We start from the raw sequence: 6505 nt of genomic DNA, 5'->3' as shown, positions 1-6505 counted from the left end.
AACCGGATTATTACTTGATAAGACGGGGTACACTTGCCCCTGCGTAGTAGCATCTAGTAGATCTCAAAGCACACACACGTATCATCTTACACTTATATTCTCATTTACCCATCACCCACACTCCATACACCTACTAGGCGCCGCGCATTAGTAGTCTTCAACCAACAGATGGGATTGAATTTACAAAAGAATGAAAGAGGAGACGTGGGGAAGTAATGGAAGGAAAAAACAGAATTAATGCTAAGTCCCAGGAAGTAGTCATTCAATCAATGGAAGTGGACCAAAATTTCCAGCAGGGAACTAAAGGCAGAATAGCTGAGACACCAGACCAGGAGTAGATTAATCCAAATGTTTAGGCAGGACCACCAGTAAGGAAATCCAGTCCGACGGACCAAAAGGTCTGCCCTATGCCATGAGAGTCTTCAGGTGGAACTGCCAAGGCCTGGGCAATACTAGAGTAGTTCATATTCTCTATGAGCTAGTCAGAGCTCATAAGCCTGATGTGGTGTTTTTGTATGAGATATTAGTTTGCAGATCACCTATTGAATTTATTTGCAGTAAGATTGGGTTTGCGAGTTGACATTCGATTGATAGCATTGGTAGAAGTGATGGTCTCTGTGTGTTCTAGAGAAAAGCAAATGATTGTTCCCTGCTCTCTTTCTCCTCAAATCATATCGACCTCACAGTGAATGATATAATCAATGGTAGTTGGCGTATAACGGGATTCTATGGGTGCCCAGAAAGAGATAGACGAAAGGTTTACCGGAACATTTTGAGAAACCTTGTTACCACCTCTCCTCTCCCCTAGTTAATTTTCGAAGATTTTAATGATTTGTTGAATCACAGTGATAAGAAAGGCCTCAATAAATATCCAGAATAGTGCTATTATGGTTTTCGTGAAACCTTGGATGTGTGTGATTTACATGATATGCCATTAATATGATATCCATACACGGATTCGATACAGAGGCAGGCCGAATGAAGTGCAGGAGAAGCTGGACTAGTGCTTATTTACTGAGGATTAGCAAGCCCGATTTCCAAATGGTAGTAGTTTCAACACCATCGCACCAACTTCTGATCATTCCCCAATTATGCTGCAAATGGACAACAATGGCCACTCGGTTATAAACCAAAACTTCAGATTTGAGCAAAAATGGATCCGGGAAACAGACTTGGGGAATGTGGTGGTGTCAGCTTGGGCGAAAAATGAGCAGTCCCGTGAAGATGCCCGATTAAATAATGTGGTTGGTGTGTTGAATCAATGGGGCTAAAGTAAGCAGAAGGACTTTCGTCGAAATATAACAAGGCTCTAGAACCGTATGGAGCAGCTAAGACAGAGCTCATCTGAAACCGATGCAGAATTGTATGAGGCAGACATACTAGAGCTAGTTAAAATGTTACTTCAAGAGGAAGATCACTAGAGACAAAAATACCATATTCTATCACTGTTTTGCAAATGGAAGACGGAGAAATAATCGTATTAATCGACTATAGGATGAAGTAGGGACTTGGGTGTCAGACGTGAAAGGGCCGGGACAGTTAGTGCGAAATTACTTTACTAGGATTTTTTCAAACAGTAATAGTGAGTGAGTGGAAATCCGTGGTAGATCAGGTTCAGCCTCGGGCTTTTGACTCGGATAATGAGCAGCTCTTACTACCCTTTACTAAAAAAGAATTCTGAAATGCACTATTTGAGATGCACTCGGACAAAGCTATAGGTCCGGATGGCTTCAATCCGGGATTATATCAACATTTTTGGGATGTATTAGGTGACGACATCTTCAAAGTCGGGTCAGCCTGGATTGAGCAAGGTAAATTTCCTTCTGGTCTGAATAATACTATTATTACTCTAATCCCGAAATGTGCAAATCCTTTTGACATGACGGAGTTACGTCCAATTGTTTTATGTAACGTGCTTTTCAAAATTATCTCTAAAGTATTGGCTAACCGTCTAAAATTGGTGTTACCCTCTATCATCTCTGAAAACCAATCTGCATTTATTAAGGGTTGCTCTATTCATGATAATGTGTTAATTGCATTTGAGTTAATTCATAGCCTGAATAGCAATGTTTCTAAGAAGAAAGGAAATGTGGCAATAAAGGTTGTTTAACACCTTTTTTGAATTTGATTACGAGCGTGCCAGAAAGTTTGTTGAAAACTTACAAAAATTGGAAATCTGACTTTTAAATCAAAAGATTATTGAAAGCTTAAAGGACGTAAAAAAAAGCTTAAGGGCTTGTTTGGATGGGGATTATTAAAGTAAGGTAGGGTAAGCTGAGGTAAGTGAGGTTTATAAAATAACTTGTTGTGTTTGGATGGAAAGTAAGGTAAGTGATGGTTAAATAATGTAATTGTGTTTAGTTTGAAGGTAAAGTAAGGTAAGATTATATACCAAATTACTCTTATATCCTTACTCTTTTAAACTAGGGATAAGGTACCAAAATAGGCCCATGGTTTTTAGAGAAGTATCAATTTAGGCTCAACGTACAAAATAGCACCAATATATGCTTAATGTTTAAAAAATGGTATCAATTTAGGTATCGATAGCGGATTGGACACGTCATTCCTATTATTCTGTTAAGTTCTGATTTCTGCTTTCACGTATAATTGACATAATTTAATGGAGTAATAATGACGTGTCTCATTTTGTTACTGAGATCTAAATTGGTATTTTTTTTAAACGTTAATTCCTTACTAATGGCTTAATTAAATTAAGCATCAACCTTTTTCCTAAAAATTAAAAAACAAAACAAAAAAGGCTCGATGAGGAGGATGGAATCTATGAAATTTATTTTATTATTATGCCAAGAAAATCCCCCACTGTAAACTCAATATTAATTGGAATTTTAAATATTTGTGAACCCACTTTTCCCAATTAGAGGATTGTAAAATAGGAAATTCATTTTATTTACACAAATATAGAGCTTTTCATTTTAGGCCTACCCATCCTCATCATTTGTTTATCTCTTAGATAGTTTGAGCTCTCACAAACTAGGCATGTCACTGAAACATCATTCTTTGATCCTAAAGGCTCCACATCTCTCGAGTCTAAAGAAGAGAATCTATGAAACCATTTTATCCATACATGCGTAATCTACATACACATCTATCAATGTATCTACACATAATAAATTGCATATAATTCATACATACATGTATAAACGCAAACATGGATTAGGCCACATCCATCCACATGTATATGCTCACATGCATCACTGCACATAGTCATGTGCCACTTGATTCGATGTCAACTCTACAAGAAAATGGTCATCTTGTTTCATTGCAGCGAATACCTGAAACCTCAGTCTAATAAAAAAGACAATCATCACCAAAAGCTAGGGGAAAAGTCTGAAGCCCTAACTCGAATCTTAATCGAGACGGTTTTCCACCAGTGAGCATAAAGGGTCATATTACCAGCTGCTTTTAGGGATGTAAATGGGGCGGGGATTTCCCGTTCCCATTGGTGACCCATCCTGACAAGGACAGGAAATCCCCGATAAGGATCCCTATGGGATGGGGATGTTGATAGTTTTATCCCCATGGTGGGGATAGTGAAAGGTATCCCTGATAGCTCCCTATTTTATAGAGTTTTTAGGATTAATTTAGATTGTTTTTACTTCGTTTTTACTTAATTCTAGTATCATTTTGTTAATTTTCAGTTAAATTCGGTATTTTCCTTTATTTATGGCATTTTCGGTGTTTTCATGGATTTCCAAGGACTATTCGAGCATTTTCGAACCAGACCAAAGCCCATTGGAGCATTACAGGACTATTCAGGGACCATCAGAGCACTTTTGGAATTTGTCAAGGACCATTAGAGCATCTTTCGGAAGCCCAGGGACTCAAAATGATAAAAACCGGAGCCACAATTTCCCAAATGGGACATGTCTCGACGAGACAAAGGTTGTCTCATCGAGACATGCCCTCGTCTCGTCGAGACATGCCCTGTCTCGACGAGACGAGGCGGTGCGCCTTCCCCTTTGATGGAATGCGCGGATTTGGGCTCTAGGCCCACTAAAACACTATGTAATTATCTATTTTGCCTCTGTGACATTAGGGTTTTCTCCTTAACTCTATAAATAGGGAGATATCTCACCTGTATCAAGGGAGCCGTCATTCACAATGTAGATCATTATTAGTTTTTTCTCAGTTTTTAGATTAGATTTCCAGCTTTATTTCTTTCAGAATTGTTTTTCCCTTTCTAGATTAGGTTTCAATTCTTTTCTTTGAAGAATAATTGATGGGTGGAGGCCGACCTTCATATCTTGTATTCGGATCTGATAAACGAGTTTTACATTTCTCTTCCCATATTTATCTTTTGCTTTTATATTTGATTGAAGATGTTTTCCATTAATCATATTTACCTTGCCTCTCTTATTGGTTTGTCTATGAACTAATCCCCATCCAATTTGGGATGGGGATGAGATTGATTATATAATTATGTATGATGAGGGACCTAGGGCTTATGTGTTTATCTCTAATTGATCAGATTATACATGCTTAATGCCTTGAAATTGCCAGGAATAGGATTATTGCTAGAATGAGACTCGATGATGATCAACTAGCCTGTTTTGTATATATGTTTGTGCCTAATGCCTATAACCTGACAAAGATAGAATTATAGATAGATAAGAACCTGACCATGGAATTATCTATGCTGAACTTGTATGATCCCACCTTGCTAGAGACCACTAGGAGTGTGTCTTCGTGAATGGGCTACGGCTTTAGTCTAAATTGCCAAGGAACCCGCTGCTTTACATGCCCATGTGAATAGGTTAGATAAATCTTGATCACATTTGTCTTTCTTATCAGGGCAATTACCGTCAATTATTAGTAAAACATAAGTCTGAACTCTCTAAACTCATACATAGGATTTAATCAAAGGATTCTTCGTCCTAGATTGTGTCATCCGTCAATCCACCTTCTACCCTGTTAATTGTTCACTTTATTGCTTTTAATTCAATTAGTTAATTAAACAAACACCAATTCTTATTCAACCCTCTAAATAATTAGATCAACCTAAGTAGATTTACTAATTATAACGAATAGTCCTTGTGGTTCGATCTCGTGCTTAGCACATTACTACTTGTTGCGATAAGATACACTTGTCTTATTAACTGCCATATATTTTGCGAGAATCAAGTTTTTGGCGTCGTTGCCGGTGATTATTTCGATTATAATCTGTGTTAATTGAATATGGTGAAATAATTGTTTAGATTTCTTAAAAAAAAAAATCGGATTTTTTTCGTCTCGTCTCGACGAGACATTGTTCATCTCGCCGAGACACATTTAAAAAAAATTATCGTTAAAAAAAAATCTTGTGGGTCTCGGTGAGACACTATTCATCTCGCCGAGACACATTAAAAAAAATCTCGTGACGTCTCGGCGAGACACTGTTCATCTCGCCGAGACACATCAAAAAAATTCGTTTATAAAAAAAATTAATTAAATTAAAATTTTTTCTTTTCTTTTACTCTGTCTATTCTTATGGTTATTTCGTTTAATGGCAGGACCCTATCAGCGGAACACTCGCCAACGTCGGATTGATTTCTAGGATTTCCGTTTGGATTTCAACAGTTTCACATCGAACATTCGGGGTTAGATGGATCGCCACCGGTGAGGGAGTTTTTCTATCCTATTTCGTTTTTGCACTTTACGTTTTGCTTTTATGCATTTTTGGAAGTAAATGCATGTGTAAGTGTGGGGAGGAGGTACTAGGATAGAATGACTTTTGATTCTTGCCATTTGCATGTTTATTATGTTTTTGTTTTAATTTTAGGATTGAAACTAGGATTATTTGCTTAAAATTGACATGGAACGGGACATTGGTTGAAACTAGGATTGATACAAATAACCCCTAAATTGCGAGTTAGAGCCATAAAGATTAATAATTTAGATATGTAGTAGGTTGGGTAATTGGTCTAAATATGTATATAGGTCTTCCATTTAACCCAATTTTATAATTTTCTTTAATATCTCTTATGTAATGTGAGTCCAATTTCATTTTATTAGGTAAACAATAATGTAATTTAACATAAAATTTGAGAAGATAAATATATATATTTTTACTATTTTACGTAAATTTAATTCAAATCAAATTATATATTTTATTTCACTTATACTTTATAATTTCTCACTTTTTTTATTGTAATTAGAATTTTATATTAATAAAGATAGGTAAATTTCATCAATGGTGTACAACTTTCATTTTGTCACACTAATATATACGAAGTTATAGGTGACCTCCCACTTTAGTGTATAGCCGGTTAAAATGACCGGTCAACTCCAGTCAATGCGTCACCTCATCCACACCACATGTACAATGACTAAAATACCCTTATCCCTAAAAAAATACACTCTCTCTCCCTCTCTCTTTACCTTTATCTCTTTAATGTTTTTAGGGAAAAGTACAAAAATAAACCTTGTGGTTTGGCCCATTTTCGAACTGTACCCCTGTGGTTTAAAAGTTTGCAAAGTGGTACCGTGTACTTCATTCCGTTAGCAA

The sequence above is a fragment of the Euphorbia lathyris genome, chromosome 2 (assembly GCF_963576675.1).
Source record: "Euphorbia lathyris chromosome 2, ddEupLath1.1, whole genome shotgun sequence".
NCBI classification, from domain to species: Eukaryota; Viridiplantae; Streptophyta; class Magnoliopsida; order Malpighiales; family Euphorbiaceae; genus Euphorbia; species Euphorbia lathyris.
The sequence above is the reverse complement of the archived record's forward strand: the minus strand, read 5'-3'. Positions refer to the sequence as shown.